The sequence below is a fragment of the Mytilus californianus genome, unplaced genomic scaffold, assembly GCF_021869535.1.
Source record: "Mytilus californianus isolate M0D057914Y unplaced genomic scaffold, xbMytCali1.0.p SCAF_5, whole genome shotgun sequence".
NCBI lineage: Eukaryota > Metazoa > Mollusca > Bivalvia > Mytilida > Mytilidae > Mytilus > Mytilus californianus.
The window spans coordinates 37,521,029-37,539,586 of NW_026262701.1; the positions used below are offsets into that span (position 1 = coordinate 37,521,029).

The following is an 18,558-nucleotide window of genomic DNA, read 5'->3' on the forward strand; positions in this document are numbered from 1 at the left end:
TACCCAAAGGAATTTACTCTAAATAAATAAAATATTAACAGCAATAATTTCCTTTCCTAGATTTAGATATTTCAGTATTACATCAGAAACTCTACACAAAAAATTACGACAAAAGGATGATTTTTCTTTCTCTATTGTTAATTTTCCCTTTTTGGACGGTGATGTTCCTTTGGCACCGTCTTACGGTGTTTATATAACCCAACTCGTTCGCTATGCTCGTGTATGTAGTGACGTTTTGGATTTTAATGAGCGTAATCTATGTATTACTAGTAAATTATTAAGTCAGGGATTTCGTTACCACAAATTACTTAAAACTTTTACTGCATTCTTTCATAGATACGAATATTTGGTCTGCATGTTTGGCTGTAGAAAACTTATGTCAAACAGAATAGCACATCATATTTTTTGCTGCGATGTTGTAAACCGAGCCCGGAAATTTAGATACGATCCGGGTGAACTTATCAATCCTTTAAATAAACTTATTCTAAAAGGTTACCTATTCAACACTGTAATTAAATCTTTGAATATTGTTTTTATTGGTATGAATATTGATTTTTTAATCAGTAAATTAAAACCATACTAAATATTACACATATGTACTTTCACGGTACTACAATCTGTCGATACCTATATTTTGGCATTGCACAAGGTCATGTTTTTCTCCGCATGTTAATGACATCTTTACACTGAATCCATTGGATGTTAGAGGTGTACTGATTGATAATGTCTTAGATACATGATTTTTTTATTAGTCGTTATTGGCTTTGAACTAGCTGTCAGTAACTGCGAGTACTCTCAGATCTGTATGTTTTTTGTTGTTAGGGATGACGGATAGATATATACCCTGCCACGTCCTGTCTGTGTTTTTTGTTTGATGTTTTTCTTTGTATAGATCTGATGAGTTAAGCATTCTTCAACTAATTTTTATAGTTTGTACTTATGTTGTGCTGTTACACCACTGTCCCAGGTTAGGGGGAGGGTTGAGCGCTCACAAACATGTTTAACCCCGCCACATTCTATATGTGCCTGTCCCAAGTCAGGAGCCTGTAGTTCAGTGGTTGTCGTTGGTTGATGTCTGTTATATTTGTTTATCGTAAATTATTTTGTTATAAATTAGGCCGTTAGTTTTCTCAATTGAATTGTTTCATATTTTTCATGACGGGGCCTTTTATAGCCGACTATACGGTATGGGTTTTTATCTCATTGTTGAAGGTCGTGCGGTTGCCTATAATTGCTTACACTCACTTCATTTTAACTTTGGTGGATAATTGTCTCATTTGGCAATCATACCACATCTCCTTATTTTTATATGAAATATTTGCCACTGGACGCTAATCAACCAACAATCATTTATCAAACTGCTTGCACTGTTTAGACTCGGGACTATTAAGAACTTGGAATATTGTAGAAACTGGTATTTTATTGAAGACTATGGGTTACCCTCTAGGTGTCCCGAGATTATCTTCGACTTTGGGTTGCCGTCTTATTTATGTTAACTTCACTTATTTTGTTTATCAGGATAATAATATAATTTAAGCAAATAATCCTTCAACTAGATAATTATTTATTTCATTACATAACAGACAGTTTTTTTCATATTTAGAAGCAAATATACTGATAAGCAAATACTAGAGGAAACATTAAAAAAAAAACATTAACATTGTCCATACAATTACATTACTATTTACTGCACACAACACAGCTCAGTTTGGTTCTGTTTCCATACTTAGAACACGGAATGCTTCCACATTTTACTTCTACAAAACTGATGATGCCCTGATTATAGTTTGTTGATCCGTAAAATTCCGGATCGGCATCTGCGCAGACATATTCTGTTGATGCAAAGCCATTTTGGGTTCTCACAGTTGCGAGAAACCCTGTGTATTCATGGGTCCAACCTGCATAGCAGGACGTTCTACCAGGAATCATCAATGCTGTTTTACCTTTTGTCAGACACACAGCACATGGGACATCTTTGTCATCCACGTGGTTTGAGCTTCTGCTTCTGTCAATACCTGAATAAAGGAAAACAACACTTTATAAATTTCATGCATCTGAAACGTGAACAAAAGTTCTAATATTTGATTAATTTAATACAAAAAAAATTTGTGAGGTATATACATCAATGAGACGGCAACCCATCAATACAACGAAACCAAAATATACATATAGATATATACAAATTGTCATCAGGAAAAACAATACTTCCATATCATATGACGATCCCCGGGTAAAACATGTGTTGTATGAAATGTATAGCTTGGCTTTGCACAAGGCCAAGTATTTCTCAGACATTTTAAAGAGTATTTACACTAAATCCAAAGAATGTGAATTGACGGAAAGTTTTGTCTGGGAAAACAGGGTCTAGGTAAGGGAAGGGTTGAGCGCTTACACAGATGTTAAACCTCATCTAATTATGTTGTTGGTTGCAGTCCGCTTCGTTATTTTTCGTTTTTTATTTTCAGCATAAATCAGATCGTTGTTTAAAATTTTCTTTTGAATTGCTTTTGGACAAATTATCGTACCTCCGTAATGCAGCCAATCAATCAATACTAATCCATTAGCAAGGAAGTTACAATTCAGATTGTTTTAACATATAGGAATTGTGACACACCTAGTTATTAAAAACACTGGATGTTACTACTCTGTTAATTCCCAACCAATTCCATAAAGATGTCCAGGACGTTGATTCCAGTCTGCAGGGAAAGATTTCGTTTGAGGATTACTGGACAAACATAGATAATTAGACCCACTTCCTCTTGCGGCACTAGTAGGGCCAGCCATAAATCCTAAAATAAATTCTCATTAATACATATTAGATTTTGTCTTCTCGTGTTTCTATTGTCTTTAGGATTTTAGTATTCTGTCATCTTTTGACATGCTTTACCCTAGACACCACATAATGGGTTTTCTTTTTGTCTTATTTCAATATATAAAGAAAACTTAAAATCTGAAGTACATGATTTGAAATTAGTGTTTTTGAATATATTTTTCAAACAGCTTAATATTATTTATTTCTTCCCATACTTATAAAATGAAAAATAATTGTACTTGTTAATCAAGATCATGGATCTGTCTTTATTTCTCTCTAACTTTGATGTATTATACATGATTGATTGGGGAAAAAAAACGTAAATTATGAAAATAAATATTCTTATTTTAAATATAACAAATCAACATCATTAACAAAGTTACGCATTAAAAATATACGAAAAGAATACTCCGAAATGTGCCGCTAGAAGTACATGTATTGTCTATGCGTACCGATAAAAAGAAAAAAGTATTATACTATAGATGTGTGGTCCTAAAAATCACCAGTCAACTAATTACACCAATCAACCATTTTCAGTTCACTTACACCAATCAACCCTTTATCGGCCCTAGGTCATGATATCAGCCCAAGAGCCGCAGGCTCGAGGGCTGATATCATGAACGAGGGCCAATAAAGGGTCTGATATGATAAATGACATGTAATTATCTTTTTATCATATACTTTAACAGAAGAAATACAGACAAGAACTATTAATTAAAATTTTTTCTTTCCATGAATTTTTATATAATAATTTACAGACAACCAAATACAAATTTCTTAACTTTAATTGTTTTTATTGATATTACAAGCATTTTATTTATCTTGTCACAACAATTATCATGTTCTTAGTTTGAAATTTGCTCCTCAACAATTTTGTGAAAAGTCTTAAATCACTTGCGGTTTTCCGCACTGTGTTGTCGTTTTCGAACAAATTTCCGGAAATGCACGACGTTGCATGTGATAAACGTCACGGAAATTAACGGAAAGGCATATGATAACATTCCGGAAGCAGTCAATAAAGGTTCCTTTATCAGCCCGCTGAGGAATCTGATCAATAAACCTAGTAATCCTTTCATAGCCTTTTAATATTTTAAATGTTATTGAACTGTAAAATTTTAGTAATATTTTATACAAGTATATGATAAGCAATTTCATTAAGAGCCGAGCAGAGTGATATAGACAGAGGGACGACCGATAAGGTCACATGTTGGTCATCCTGTGAGATATAACTTGTGTGCTATCGTGTTAAAATCCGACTCAGTGTGTCGGCCTACCATATTCAATCCAATCAAACATCTTTTCTCCTTTCATCTCCCTCCTCTCTCTCTCTCAAAATAAAAAATAGAAATAAAAAAATAATATACGTCTACATGTTAGTACCTGTATAAACCAATGACGACTTTGTACCATCACATGAACTCCGTCCCCATCTTGTGAATGTACTGCCCTTTATACACAACAAAAGCGAAAAGTTTATCAACGTCAAATCATAATAGCCCGGATAGCAGCTAGTTTTTAGCTATACATAAAGGTCTTTACTCTCTTGTATGTTATTTTATATGTATAATCAGATACATGTAATTAATTGTTAAATTATTCTTATCCTGGTTCTTTTTTCATACTTTTTACATCGCGATGACCTTGAGGTCATTTCGATGTATTGCTATCGCCTAGATTTCCATTATGTAAATTAGTTTTGGGTTTGTAACCGATCTATAAACATGATAAATATGCGCACATAAACGAGTGCAAAATAACATTCCTTATCGTTTAATATAAATACTTCTCTTCAATAAATACTGATAAATATATTTTTGTTTTACAACATAAATTAATAATATGAAAATGTTTTGTAGTTAGATATATATATATATATAAGTAAAAAATCATTGATAATATCAATGCACACGTACCGAAAAATTGTGTTAAAGCATGCGGAAGAATATCTCAAAGAACGTTTTGCGACAATACCGGCAAGGACCGGTAACTCTTTAATTGTTTTTGCGGGAAAATATGAATGCCTACTCGTATCCAATCTTAGAAAAATCGAATTTTTACAGAAAAGTGTCCACCATGCACTTGCATTGCACTATTATTAGAATAGTAGAATAGAATGATATACAAATGGATGCAAATCATATATATATGCAACTGTTATTTTAATATAATATATAACAACAAATCAGTGTATACTGATATGGCAAGCCGTTTTTATATTTATTCACTTTCAAGATATCTTATTAAGTTAAATCAGATATCTTTATAATCAAATCAGATATCTTATAAATGAATTGAGATATCTTGATAATTAAATAAGATATCTTATTAAACTGGTTATAAAGATATCTTATTTAACATATAAGATATCTTATATAGTTAATAAGATATCTTATTTAGTTTAAAAGATATCTTATTTAGTTTATAAGATATCTTATAAACTATATAAGATATCTTTTATATAGTTTCTTATAAAGATATCTTATAAACTTAATAAGATATCTTTAAAACTAAATAAGATATCTTATTAATTATATAAGATATCTTCCTTTCTTTTTAAGACTTGAAATAAAGTATCCCTTTATGTTGGAAAAAAGATTGACCAATCATAAAATCAATAGCAATTCAGATCGAGATTGCTAATTTGTATCTGTATTTGTATTATAGATTCTGCCAGTGTAGGCACACCTCCAATGGAGTAGAATAAAAAAATAAGTGTCCTTCACCACTCACTTGACAATAATATATCATGAAAAATGACTTCTGTTTCGCCACCGTTATGTAAAATTAATATTTAATTTCACAATAAAAATAGAAAATTATCTTTCATTTTAATTCGCATGCACCCATATAATAACCAAAATTTCTAATTGGTTAACAACGGTCTATTTGATTTGATTACAACTGATGATACCTGATCATCAGCATTATGTCAAAATAATTACTGTGCACTTTAGCTTTATTTCAATACTTGTTTTCTCCATTTTTGTTATCAATTAAGCCTTAAATTTTATTGGCAAACATTTAATTACTAAAAAGGGGGGGGGGGGGGGGTATGTGCATTTCCACGGAGGTTGTAAATGATCATTTCACGATAAACGAAAGAAAAAAAAGCAATTCCTTGCTCCCTATCAATATGAATGAAATTTGTTTAATGTGCTTCAAGCAGGAAAAATTGCAATGATATGAAAGTAACAGTTTACTACCAGTAAAGAAAATTTTAATATCAAAAAGAGTTAATTATAATTGTTTATTGTTTTGTAGATTCTTATTTGATATATGAAATATATATAAGATATTTTATTTAGTTTATCAGATATCTTATTTAATATATAAGATATCTTATTTGATATATTAGATATCTTATTTGTTAAATAAGATATCTTATTTAATATATAAGATATCTTATTTAATATATAAGATATCTTATTTAATATATAAGATATCTTATTTAATATATAAGATATCTTATTTAATATATAAGATATCTTATTTAATAATTAAGATATCTTATTTAATAATTAAGATATCTTATTTAATAATTGAGATATCTTATTTAATAATTGAGATATCTTATTTAATAAATGAGATATCTTATTATATATATAAGATATCTTATTTAATATATTAGATATCTTATTTAATAATTAAGATATCTTATTTAATAATTGAGATATCTTATTTAATAAATGAGATATCTTATTTAATATATAAGATATCTTATTTAATATATAAGCTATCTTATTTAATATATAAGATATCTTATTTAATAATTAAGATATCTTATCTAATAAATGAGATATCTTATTTAATAATAAAGATATCTTATTTAATGAATGAGATATCTTATTTAATATATAAGATATCTTAATTACTGTAAAAGATATTTTATTTAAAATGAAATATATCTATATAAGTCTCACTTAAAATGTATTGCCAATCTCATTTCAATCTGTTTTCTGTTTATCTAGAAATAAGAATTTACGAAATTATTATCAAGAATTAAAATATTTTATGAAATTCCAGTTGTTTATTTTTTGGGGGGGGGGGGTTTCTTTGATAAATTCAAAATGTTCTTCCTTTCAGAATTCGGCAGCCAGAAATAGTAACAGGAATGAGACTTAGTTCACAAACTGACATGATACAAAAACTAGGGGATGTTTCAAATTCTTTAAAGAAGTCACTTGTGCTGGCATGGTCATATTTGATCTACATTTTTTATGAACATACTTTATATACTTTTAACCATACCTTTCTTTTATTCTGTCCAAATATGACAAAAAACGTTTTGTAAGCCTACGGTTATTATATTTTGATGGTGTTTTTCATCACGATCTTTCCTTGATTATCACTTGCATCAAAGTCAACAGATTTTATATACAGTAACTGGGTTTTTTTTTTTAGATAATATGACATATTTCAAATAGCTTGAAAAAAAACCAAATCACAAAAATACCGAATTCCGAGGAAAATTCGAATTGGAAAGTCCCTAATCAAATGGCAACATCAAAAGCTCAAACACATCAAACATAAACTATACAAGAGAGCTCAAGAACCATACTTTAGGACGCCAACAAGTCGTTTTTATTCTGATTGCAAAAGTTAATATACACTTTTTGAAACAGCTAACGTGTCTGTAACGCGATTAATCTCAAGGCCAAGAATTAATTCAGGTCGCAGTTTGTCATTTCTAATAGTATTATTACACCCATATGCTTTCTGGATATTAACATCTCGAATATTTATTAATGACCGACTCTTCTCAACTGCCATTTTGAAAGTGCAATCACATGATCTATTTACTGCCTCGTAGTTCAAGAGGGAGCGTTCATTGTTGAATTTATTTAATAATGCTATTTTAAATAAGATATCTTAATAAGATATCTAATAAACTAAATAAGATATCTTATTAACTAAATAAGATATCTGATAAATCAATCATATAAGATATCTTGTATAACTAATAAGATATCTTATATAGTTAATAAGATATCTTATAAAGTAAATAAGATATCTTATATACTTTTAAAGATATCTTATAAGCTATACAAGATATCTCATAAAGTATTTGTTTAAAAGATATCTTTAAAAAGATATAAGATATCTTATAAACAATACAAGATATCTTTAAAAGTTAATAAGATATCTTATAAAATAAATAAGATATCTTATTAGATTCAAATTAAAAAAGATATCTTATAAACATTAGAAGATATCTTATATACTTTATAAGATATCTTATTTTCTTTATAAGATATCTTGAAATTGAATAAATATAAAAACGGCTTGCCATATACTGATTTGTATCACTACAATATAATAGTAATACGGTGAAGTTGAATTTCCTGTCATTTATTCATCATCCACGCACGAACTTGTCTCAGAAAAAATATATCTATGTACATTAACCTCAGTTTCAGGTAAAGAGATATGTTGTTTTTTTTCTGAGACAAGTGCTTTTGACCATCCTCAAGAACTTGTGGTCATCCGATGTTCAGTACTTCAGTACTTTGATTTAAAATATCACTGTAGCCATTTAAAGGTCACTGAAGCCATTTAAAGGTCACGATGCAGTTTTTAACAGTAGACACACGGCTACTCTTCGAATATTCATCCAAATTTTGGTATATTGACCTTTCTTAAAAGCCAAAAAGTAAAATGAAAATAAAAATTAAAATGTTGAAAACTTAGGTCAAATCAGAACAAATAAAAAGGGAGAGATAAAATACGATTATCTCTTTTGATACACACAACCACATTAATGTATCTAAATCTATCTAAATAATAATATATGTATGAGTGTTGCTCGTAGAAATCTAAACATTTTGTATATGAATAAGAGATGCCGGGAATACAATAATGCTACACATAACCCAACAGCAACAACAGAACATATCCATAAATGTAATCTAACAGAAAATAACATGATGACTTCTATCATGGACAAGCATGCATACCATAGGGTCATATGAAAAATGCTAATTCGAACCGAGTCTAAACAAATCGTTGATACATTCAACAAACACAACAAAGTTAAGGTCTTAATAAAATAAACAAGATACATTTTAAACCAAATTAGATATCTAATAAACCCAAAAAAAGATATTAGATATAAGATTTCTAATAAACTAAAGCCACACCACTGTCCCAGGTTAGGGGTAGTGTTTGGCGCCAGCAAACATGTTTAACCCCACCACATTCTGTATGTTCCCGTCCCAACTCCGGAGCCTGTAATTCAGTGGTATTCGTTTGTAGCTATATATTATATTTGATTCTAGTTTTTTTTATTTTGAACATATTTCAGGCCATCAGTTTTCTCGTTTGAATTGTTTTTCCTTTGTCATTTCGGTGCCTTTTTAGCTTACTATGCGGTACGGTTTTTGTTCATTGTTTCAAGCCGTATGGTAACATATAGTTGTTAACTTCTACGTCATTTGGTCTCAGGTGGAGAATTTCTCATTGGCAATCATACCACATCTTCTTATTTTTATATAAATAGATATAATATATAAAATAAACTAAATAAGATAAAAGATATAATATATCTTATCGTATTACTTAACTTTATAAGATATATTAGACGTACTAAACTGTTTTAAAAGGTATCTTATCAAAGGTATAAGATATCTTACTTAACTTCATAAGATATCTCGAAAATGGAATAAATATAAAAACGACTTGCCATAAAACAGACATACTGAAACATACTAAAATGCAATTTTAGATGGGCGATAGAAGATTTAATTTTTTTCAGCTAAGATTTTTCTGGTTAACGGGAAATAACCCCTTGACGTCTTAACTTTTCATTTATAAAATAGAGAAGTAGTAGAGTTATTTTTGAGAAAAGGTCTCAGACCTCTGAACTATCTTAGAAATTCATTTGATCATTGAGAGTCTACGAGAATGTTTAGTGAAGGTATAAAGACATTTAGAAAATTATAAATGATTACATGTTACCTTGTAATTTGTTAACTTCCGACTTGACAGCTTTTTTCACTTCTTTTTGTATATACTTAAACAAAACGTTATTAAGTTTTGAAACATCTAGGTCAGCTTTCAACGTGGCTTTCACTCCATTCATTAGACCAACAGATATAATATCCGGACATTGGTCACCAATGCAGTCCTTGGCTAGGGTACCAGTAGTGAGTGCAGTACAACAAAACAGGACAGCAAACATAGAAATGGTTAACATGTTCATTGGCAGTTGGATCAATTTTGAAAAAAAAAAAAAATAGTCCCTTCTGTCTCCTACTTTCGTCGTTTGTAATTTATGTTGATGAAACAATAAGGATATGCATTACATGTAGTAAAAAACAAAATATCGATTTCGTTTACATTTCAGATTGTCTGTAATATAAACGTAAAAGAGCGACATATGTTTTTTCAATAATATTTTTCAGATATACTCGAAATCCCCCAAAAAATGTTTTTACTTCTTGAAATTGGTTTGATTTCTTTTAATAGTGCAGCTTTTACATTAACGTTATATTTCACTTTACTGTCTTCTTCAATTAAAAAAAACAACAAAAGACGTGGCCTAATATTGTTAATTTCATTAAATTGATTCTGACATTTGATACTTCAAAACACTGACAAATAGACGAAACGAAAGTGCTAGAATCGCGTGTCAATACATGTTTTTTTGTTTATGCAAGGTTTTAGTTTTCTGATAACATATGACATGTGGCTATTTGTTATCTATGACGCAACGTAATACATTTGGAATTTAGCATACACAAAACTCATTAAAGAATTGAATGCTTCTTTTAAAATTTTATTGGGGTGTAAAAGCGTTGTCAGAAGCACTTTTTGTATAAAGCGCAGAAGCGCTTCATATTAAAATTTACACACGATCAACCTTTTACAACCCTTTAAAATTATAATAGGAAACATTCAATTCTTATAATTACATATTTAGCTTCAACCATGATATAAATAGTTATATCAAACTCTTGGTTTGTTTCTCAATACATTATTTTAACATGCTCACGGATAGCACGTGATGTCATAGCTGTTGTAATTTATCTAAGAACTGAATGCTTCTTTTAATGATTTTATTGTGTGTAAAACCGTTGACCGAAGCACAATTTGTATGAAGCGCGAAATCGCTTATTTCTAACAATATGCACTCAGATTTATCGAAGGAATATTTGTAAATTAAGAAAATTTCTGTTCGTTATAATTGTATGGTTGTGTACAAATGTAGTATACAGAGTAGAGACATTATGACTGACTGTCAACGGAGAAAAAAACTCACTTTCATTGGAGCATAGCTTATCCAAGTCTCCCAAAGAGGTGTTCACACTCTAGAAACAGTTAAGACAACTGGGCAAAGGGTGAGATTTGTCCTCACAAAATCTGGTTTGGTACACCACATTTTGTGCAAAATGAGGCTACTTGGACAATGTGTTGATCGATGTTTTTTTGCTTGTTCTTGCGCGTCTTTTTTTACAATACGTATGCGTCGGGTGTTGTTGGTTGGTGTTGTCTGTCTTTAATGTTCAATGCTTTTGGTAATTCCTGTTATCCTTTTATATAAAATTAACATAAGCTTTATTGGAATGTTTAACGAGTTGTTACCGAGAGTAAAAGTCACAAGAGTCACAAGAACCGAAACATGTGTAGTTGAACATTTATATACGAAACGAAATTTATATAGGTTAGTGGGAAACTTGTGTTGTTCAGTAGCAGCTTTAATTCGTTCTTTATTGAAAGGTATTCATCTATGATCTTTTCTTTATTAGGGTAACAATAAGTTCTGGTAGTTGAATTTGTAAAGTTGACTACAAAAGAAAATATCACCAACCTGATAGGATAGAATGTGCACCAGCCACCTCCCATATTATGGTTTGTCCAGCATATAGACAGCATACCATAACCCCCCCCCCCCCCCCCCCCATTTTTCTCACCAAGACAGACCATTCTCGTGAGCTTTTCCCTATAAAGACGGACCTTTATCAGAAACTTTTGCCTACAAATACAAACAATTATCATTAGCTTTCAAACATGCAGACAAACCATTATCATGAGCTTTTCCCACATGCAGACAAACCATTGTCATAAGCCTTTCTTACATGTAAACAAACCTTTATCATTAGCTTTTCCAATATTCAGACAAACCTTAATCATCAGCTTTTCCCACACGCAGACAAACCTTAATTATAAGCTTTTCCCACATGCAGATAAACTATTAGCATAAGCTTTTCCCACATGCAGACAAACCATTACCATAAGCTTTTCCCACATGCAGATAAACTATTATCATAAGCTTTTCCTACATGCAGACAAACCATTGTCGTTAGATTTTCCTGCATTCAGGCAAACCATTTTCGTTTGCTTTTCCCATATGCAGACGAACCATTATCATAAGCGTTTCCAACATGCAGACAAACCTTTATCATTAATTTTTTTCCCATGTGCAGACAAATCATTATCATTAGCTTTTCTCTCATGAAGACAAACCATTAGCATAGCTTTTTCCACATGCAGAAAAACCATAATAATTAGCTTTTCCAACATGCGGACTAACCATTATCATAGCTTTTCCAACAAGCAGACGAACAGTTATCATCACTGAGCCTTTCCAAATGCAGACGAACTATTATTATTAGCTTGTCCTTTACAGAACACAAACTATGTTTTAAAAAAGATAAGTATTCGAGTTTTTCTTCTGTTTTGCCATTTACCGAGTGTTGACCTTTCTAGCAGACTTTTCTTAACTATAGTGTGAGTGTGTGTCAGTGTATTTGTGGTTAGCTGTCTCATTGACGTTAATACCCAAATACCAGTATCCTTAAAAATATTCAAATATAAGAAATTCAATGCGTCAATTTTCCAATACAAGAAATTCAAAAGATCAACTTTCAAATATAAGAAATTCAATAGAACAATTTTCAAATACAAAAGTATAAGAAATCCAATAGAACAATTTTCAAATACAAATATACATGAAATTTCAATAGAAAAATTTTCAATAAATATTTATTTGACAACAGCAGCCTTTGATAAACTTGGTTTCATTGCTTTAACACTGAATCTTGGTAGTCTGAATTCCGTCAAATAAGCATTGGACGGGGACATCAACACACCGGGATAGAGAACATGGGCTGGATTGCAGAAAAACGAACAATATGGACAGTAGTGAAGACTATGGACATCAGTTATAATGGAATTATTTTCATGAACAAGTTCAGTAGTTCCTGTCTGTGTTTTACAGACATTTAGTGTATATCTACTTTTCTTTCCTGAGGGACATTTTCCCTTCCTGTGCTGCCTGGGAACGGCTTGGTTCAGAACGGAGTCAATAGGTGGAAACTTTTTCTTTTTGTCAAATCGACTATTATTTTGTGGATTGTTTGATAGCTGTCTCGTAATAAATCCTGGTCTTTCAAAAGAAATTTGTTGTTTTATTTTAGAAATTTTACGAATAGATATTGGATCTACGGAGACTTTTCGCATATTAATCGGTATCCGGTGGTATTCATTAGTGTCCACTAAGACTATCTCGGCTGTTAAGAGGGCAATCTGACTCCGCAAGGCAGATTCTTGTTCACACACTGTCGTATACTGTTCTTTAAGTACGTTTAGTTCTTGTCGCATTTCTTTGCTGGATGTTAGTAGACGACAGTTTGGTCTTCCCCATTGTTTCTTAAGACGATCAATAGTCTTTGAGACCTGTAGCTGTCTTGTCTTCTTCCTGAGGTCTTTGTAAGTGTTAAGTGTTGAATTTGCTCTCAATGCAGTGTCTCCTGGTGCAACATCTTTTTCTTTGGTTAGACACCGGCTATCGCTCTTTGTTTGACGAACGTCTGTCATGCTCTGAATTAGAAGTTCATGTACCTATGAATATTATGCATATGAACGAGAGCGTTTCTATGGTCGCTGGATGCGGCCATTTTGCGTTCTCGCCTTTGATATTTCATAAACCGAAAACGCAAAAAAAACGCCAAGGTGAATGAAATAAACACATAAGCGTTCGAAGCGCATTTTTAGATTTTCCTTTATCATGCAAAAAGTGGCATCCCTTGCTACCCCAGAACCAAACTTTTAAGCCTGCTGTACGTTAAGCTTAGTTTATCTTTTTTTTTTTTTTTAAGCTTGATATATAATAGTTTGCTGTCTTTAGCTATAACTAATAATCTGTATTATTTTGTTTATGCCTAAACTATGCTTTATTTGCTTACATTCATCTGATTATGCTCCTAGTAGTTGTTTATGTTTGCATGTGCTTTGTTTATATTGATATCTTATTTGTTGTTGCTTCTTTGTGTTTTATGTGAACATGTAGAACTGCTCTTTATATTGCATGTGATTTGTCTTTATTGATATATTATGTTTTTATTGGCTGTGTGATTTTAACTGTTTTATGTAAACATGTAGAACTGCTCTTTATATTGCATGTGATTTGTCTTTATTGATATATTATGTTTTTATTGGCTGTGTGATTTTAACTGTTTTATGTAAACATGTAGAACTGCTCTTTATATTGCATGTGATTTGTCTTTATTGATATATTATGTTTTTATTGGCTGTGTGATTTTAACTGTTTTATGTGTATATGTTTCTTTGCTTTTTATATTTCATGTGTTTTGTATTTATTGATATGTGCTTCTTGTATTGATTGCATATGCTGTATATGTATATGTTGCCATTCGTCTCTTTACTCTACTCTTCCACAAATCTTAAAAACACAAGAAGTTTTCTAATCTAATCAAATGGTCCTTAAAAAAATCTGGTTGCAAATTTATTTGCTGCAAGACTCCTTCTGTAATGGAAAAGGTAAACTTGCCAGAAAAGCCTACTAGAACTCTAATGAAATTATCAAAGCCGTTTATTTCCCCCTAACAGCGAGTACGAAACGTTTAAACTAAACTATATATAAGTTTACCGACATATTGGGAGGCGTTATGAACACTTAATGTGTCCCTTTGATAACAGACTTGTTCATGTATTGCTATGATTCACAGGTTGTGGCCAAACTCAGTAAAGAGCCGTCTTAATTACATTTTATAGAAGAAAACAAAATAACACTTACTGTTACCTTGATATCACATTTGTGCTTTAAATAATCAAGTATTCTCTAGTTATACTACGGAAATTCCCCCAAGGGAATGTCTAGATAGTTTTAATATAAAGAGCAATGCTTATTCGTTTCTAAATTTGGATATTACCATTTCACATGGAAAGCTCTTAAAAAAATTTACGACAAAAGGGACGATTTTTCGTTCCAAAATATTTTTCCGTTTTTGGACGTTTATGTTCATGTAACCCCTTCTTACGGTATATATATTTACAAACTCGTTCGCTATATCCGTATCTGTGGTGACGATTTAGTTTTCAATGAACGTAATCCATGTATGACTCGCAAATTATTAAGTCAGTGATTTAGCTACCAGAATTACTAAAACCCTTCACCATTTTATTCAAAAATCAAACGACGAATTAAACCCTTTTCAACTGATTTCGGCTATTGTAAACTAATTTATAGATTTTGCCTTGATTATAGTTTTAGCTATGTACAGTTTCTTTCAATCTTTCAAGGTTTAGTAAAAATCGCAAACATTGGTAACAATCGTCAATAAAGGGAAGCGACTCTTATAAGAAGTCTGTTGATAATTTCGGTCATGTTTATTTATTCATTTTAAGATCATGTTTTACATGCCAATTTTGCTAGGAATGCTTTTGTCTATATTTAAAACGCTTCAAGACTTAAGATCTATTGAAGGACCAAATTATGGACTTTCTGATATTTTATGATAAAGTTGAAATTCTAGGCCATATTTGGCCAAAAGTATACCTTGCCAAAATGTTTGCTGAACGAATGTATACAATTTATCAAATTTGAATAAATTTATACTTATCAAACATAATTCAGAACTTCAAAAGTTCCATTCAAAACAAAACCCCAATACACAATACCTGGTTGAATTAATGACTTGCAAGACATCAATACATAAACGATGTTTTTGAGATTATTATGACAAATTTGGACCAAATTGATTGCTAATAGCGAAATAGTATTTCAATACTAAGCTTTAAAAAATATTTGAAAAAAAAACATATCTAAAAAAAAAATTAATTGGTAGAATTGAAAAAGCAAGATGTTAACTCATGCACGACATACTGATTTGGTCGGTGTTACTTTTAACAATTTATAACAGGTTTGATTTAGCAATTTCAATTTAATAATCAACCATTCAAAAGTTCAGTTTTCAAATTTTGATTTTTTTACCGTTTGAGGTCCAAAACACAAACATGTATGAATGTCGTATGACTAACGTATAGTGGAAAATATTTCATGCATGTTCAGAAACAGAACATATCAAACAATCCAATAAAAAGAGTCGGTACTGTATTGTGTGTCATAAAAAAAAGAAGACATTTACAAATAAGAAGTGCACTGAAAGATTTAACCAGTACATTACCAGTGTTAATGCATTATTTAAACACATAAACAAATTATAATATCGAACATACTATGGCACGCATGAACCCACTTTTATAGATAATCTTAGATTATCTCAAATAAATAGGATTTTCTCAGATAAACTAGGATTATCTCACTATATTGCATTAAGCTCAGATAGACCGGGATTATCTCGGAAATTTTCAGCTAATCCCAGTTTTTCTCAAAATTTTCAGATAAACAGGGATTTTTTCTGCTTAATGCATGTTTGAGATAATCCGTACAGAAAAACCCAGATTTTCTTAATTTTCTGAAATAAACCGGGATTTTCTCCAGATAATGAATTTACTTTCATTTTCTGAGATAAAATAGGATTTTCTCAAATTTTAATTAAGCTTAGAAAATCTTAATTTATTTGAGATAAACCGGGATTATCTGAGAAAATCCTAGTTTATCTGAGATAATCTAAGATTAAGAAATACAAGTGGTCAAGTAGCTCAAAATAGTTTTAGATTTTCTACTTTTGAAAAAAATATTTAATTGCATATATATGATATTAGAATATTAATCCTATTTTCACTTTTTATATATTTTTACTTAACTTGAATATCAAAAGTAAATACATATAATCATTTTAACATTTTAAGTTTTTTGAACGTTGAGGCAATAAATCAAAATTTTAACAATCGCAAGGGGATCTTTAACTTTTGAATTTTGACTCTCGAGCTAAAATATTAAAAAAAAAAAAAGAAATTGAATGTTTGATTTTTCAATTGAAATGGCAAATTCTGTAAACTTCATGCCACTTTAAATTGTTAACTGTCGTACGGACATAATATAAGGTAAACAAGAACTTGAATCATGTATAAGATTAGACTTACTTAATTAAATGCCTCTTTCTTTGTAATCTATCATATCCCGACGTTCTTCTAAAGACAGAGCGACGTAACCAATAGACACCGATTATGACGTGTATCCTTTATAACGAAAGAACGTCAGATCACATGACTATCGACTTTTGTAATGACTTTGTTTCTCTGGGGAATTATTTATCACCTTCTTTTCATAACTTTAATCCACAATTAGACTATCTATGTAGATATGATAAAAGACCACTGTTCAAATGTCCATCGCCAAAGGACATATTTTAACTGTCCAAGGTATAAACAGAATATTTTGTATTTCGTGTAGGTATATTATGAACCTTTTGAGTCTGAAATGAATATTATCTTATCTTATATAAAATCCACAAATTGGTGTGCTAAGCATATCCCACTCGTAATTCGAAGTTTCGTAAACAGGATGTAGGTGTCTTTTCGACATATTGAAAACATAAAAATATCGGGGGACATTAGGTATGTGTCGGACAAATTCAAAATGTGCCCACAAAATAGAACTCATCGCATGATCGCTGTCATGCTGCTGACCAAATATATTTTCATTATGTTCTGTAGCCAATAAGGAAAAAATAAGTATTTGTTGGAAGAAAAGACGGACGCACATATGGGATGAATGTAATGTAAGAGTGGGGTATAGTAATAATGTATTCAATTTGTTCTTTTAAACTTTTTCATAAATATCCTACAAAAAATGTAAGTACGAGATTGCTTTACAATGCATTATAGACTATATAATTTCTATTTCCAGAGGATATAGTGACTCCGGTAAAAGAAGTTTATCGGCACTATTTATTGAACTCTTCCAAGGCATTGCTACCATAAACCTTCGATATAAATTTTACATATATAGCTGACAAGAAATAAAGGCGCGAAAGTGTTAACAATGCAACTTTCCATAGACTATACATTTCAAAGGGACATAATCCACTGTAAAAATATTTGATCGGCACACTGATTTTCGACATTGTCCAATACAATGCTGATATAAACCTTTGATATAAATTTGATAAATATCTGATAAAAAATGTACCATTGAGAGCGCTTACAATGCAACTGTTCATATTTTTTTTTTATTTCCAAGAGACATAACCTTTGAAAAAATTGATCTGCGCTGATTTATGGCACTCGTCCGAAACATTGCTGATACAAACCTTTGATATAAATTTCATAAAAATACTTCAAGAACTGTCGGCTTTAGAGCGCTTACAATGCAATTTTCTATATGTGTATTTCCAAGGGCATAATTCTTTTAAAAATAGTTAATCATCGCTGGCTTTCGAACATGTCTGAAGTATTGCTGATATAAACCTTAGTTATAAATTTGTTACAACACTGGACAGATGGACAGGCACACGGAATGACCCCCGGTATTTTTATGGACCCCGCACCGCGTTGCGTGGGAGCAAAATTGAGGAGATGTGGTATGATTGCCAATGAGACAT

General features: G+C 30.9%; 1 long non-coding RNA gene across 1 annotated transcript; it reads right to left on the bottom strand.

The window, feature by feature from the left end:
* Positions 1–1,547: 1,547 nt before the first annotated feature.
* Positions 1,548–4,264, bottom strand: LOC127701860 (uncharacterized). The gene is made up of 2 exons (XR_007982232.1): positions 4,193–4,264; positions 1,548–2,789 (listed from the first exon to the last, which is right to left on the bottom strand). It is a non-coding gene; the product is annotated as an uncharacterized LOC127701860 (long non-coding RNA).
* Positions 4,265–18,558: the final 14,294 nt, after the last annotated feature.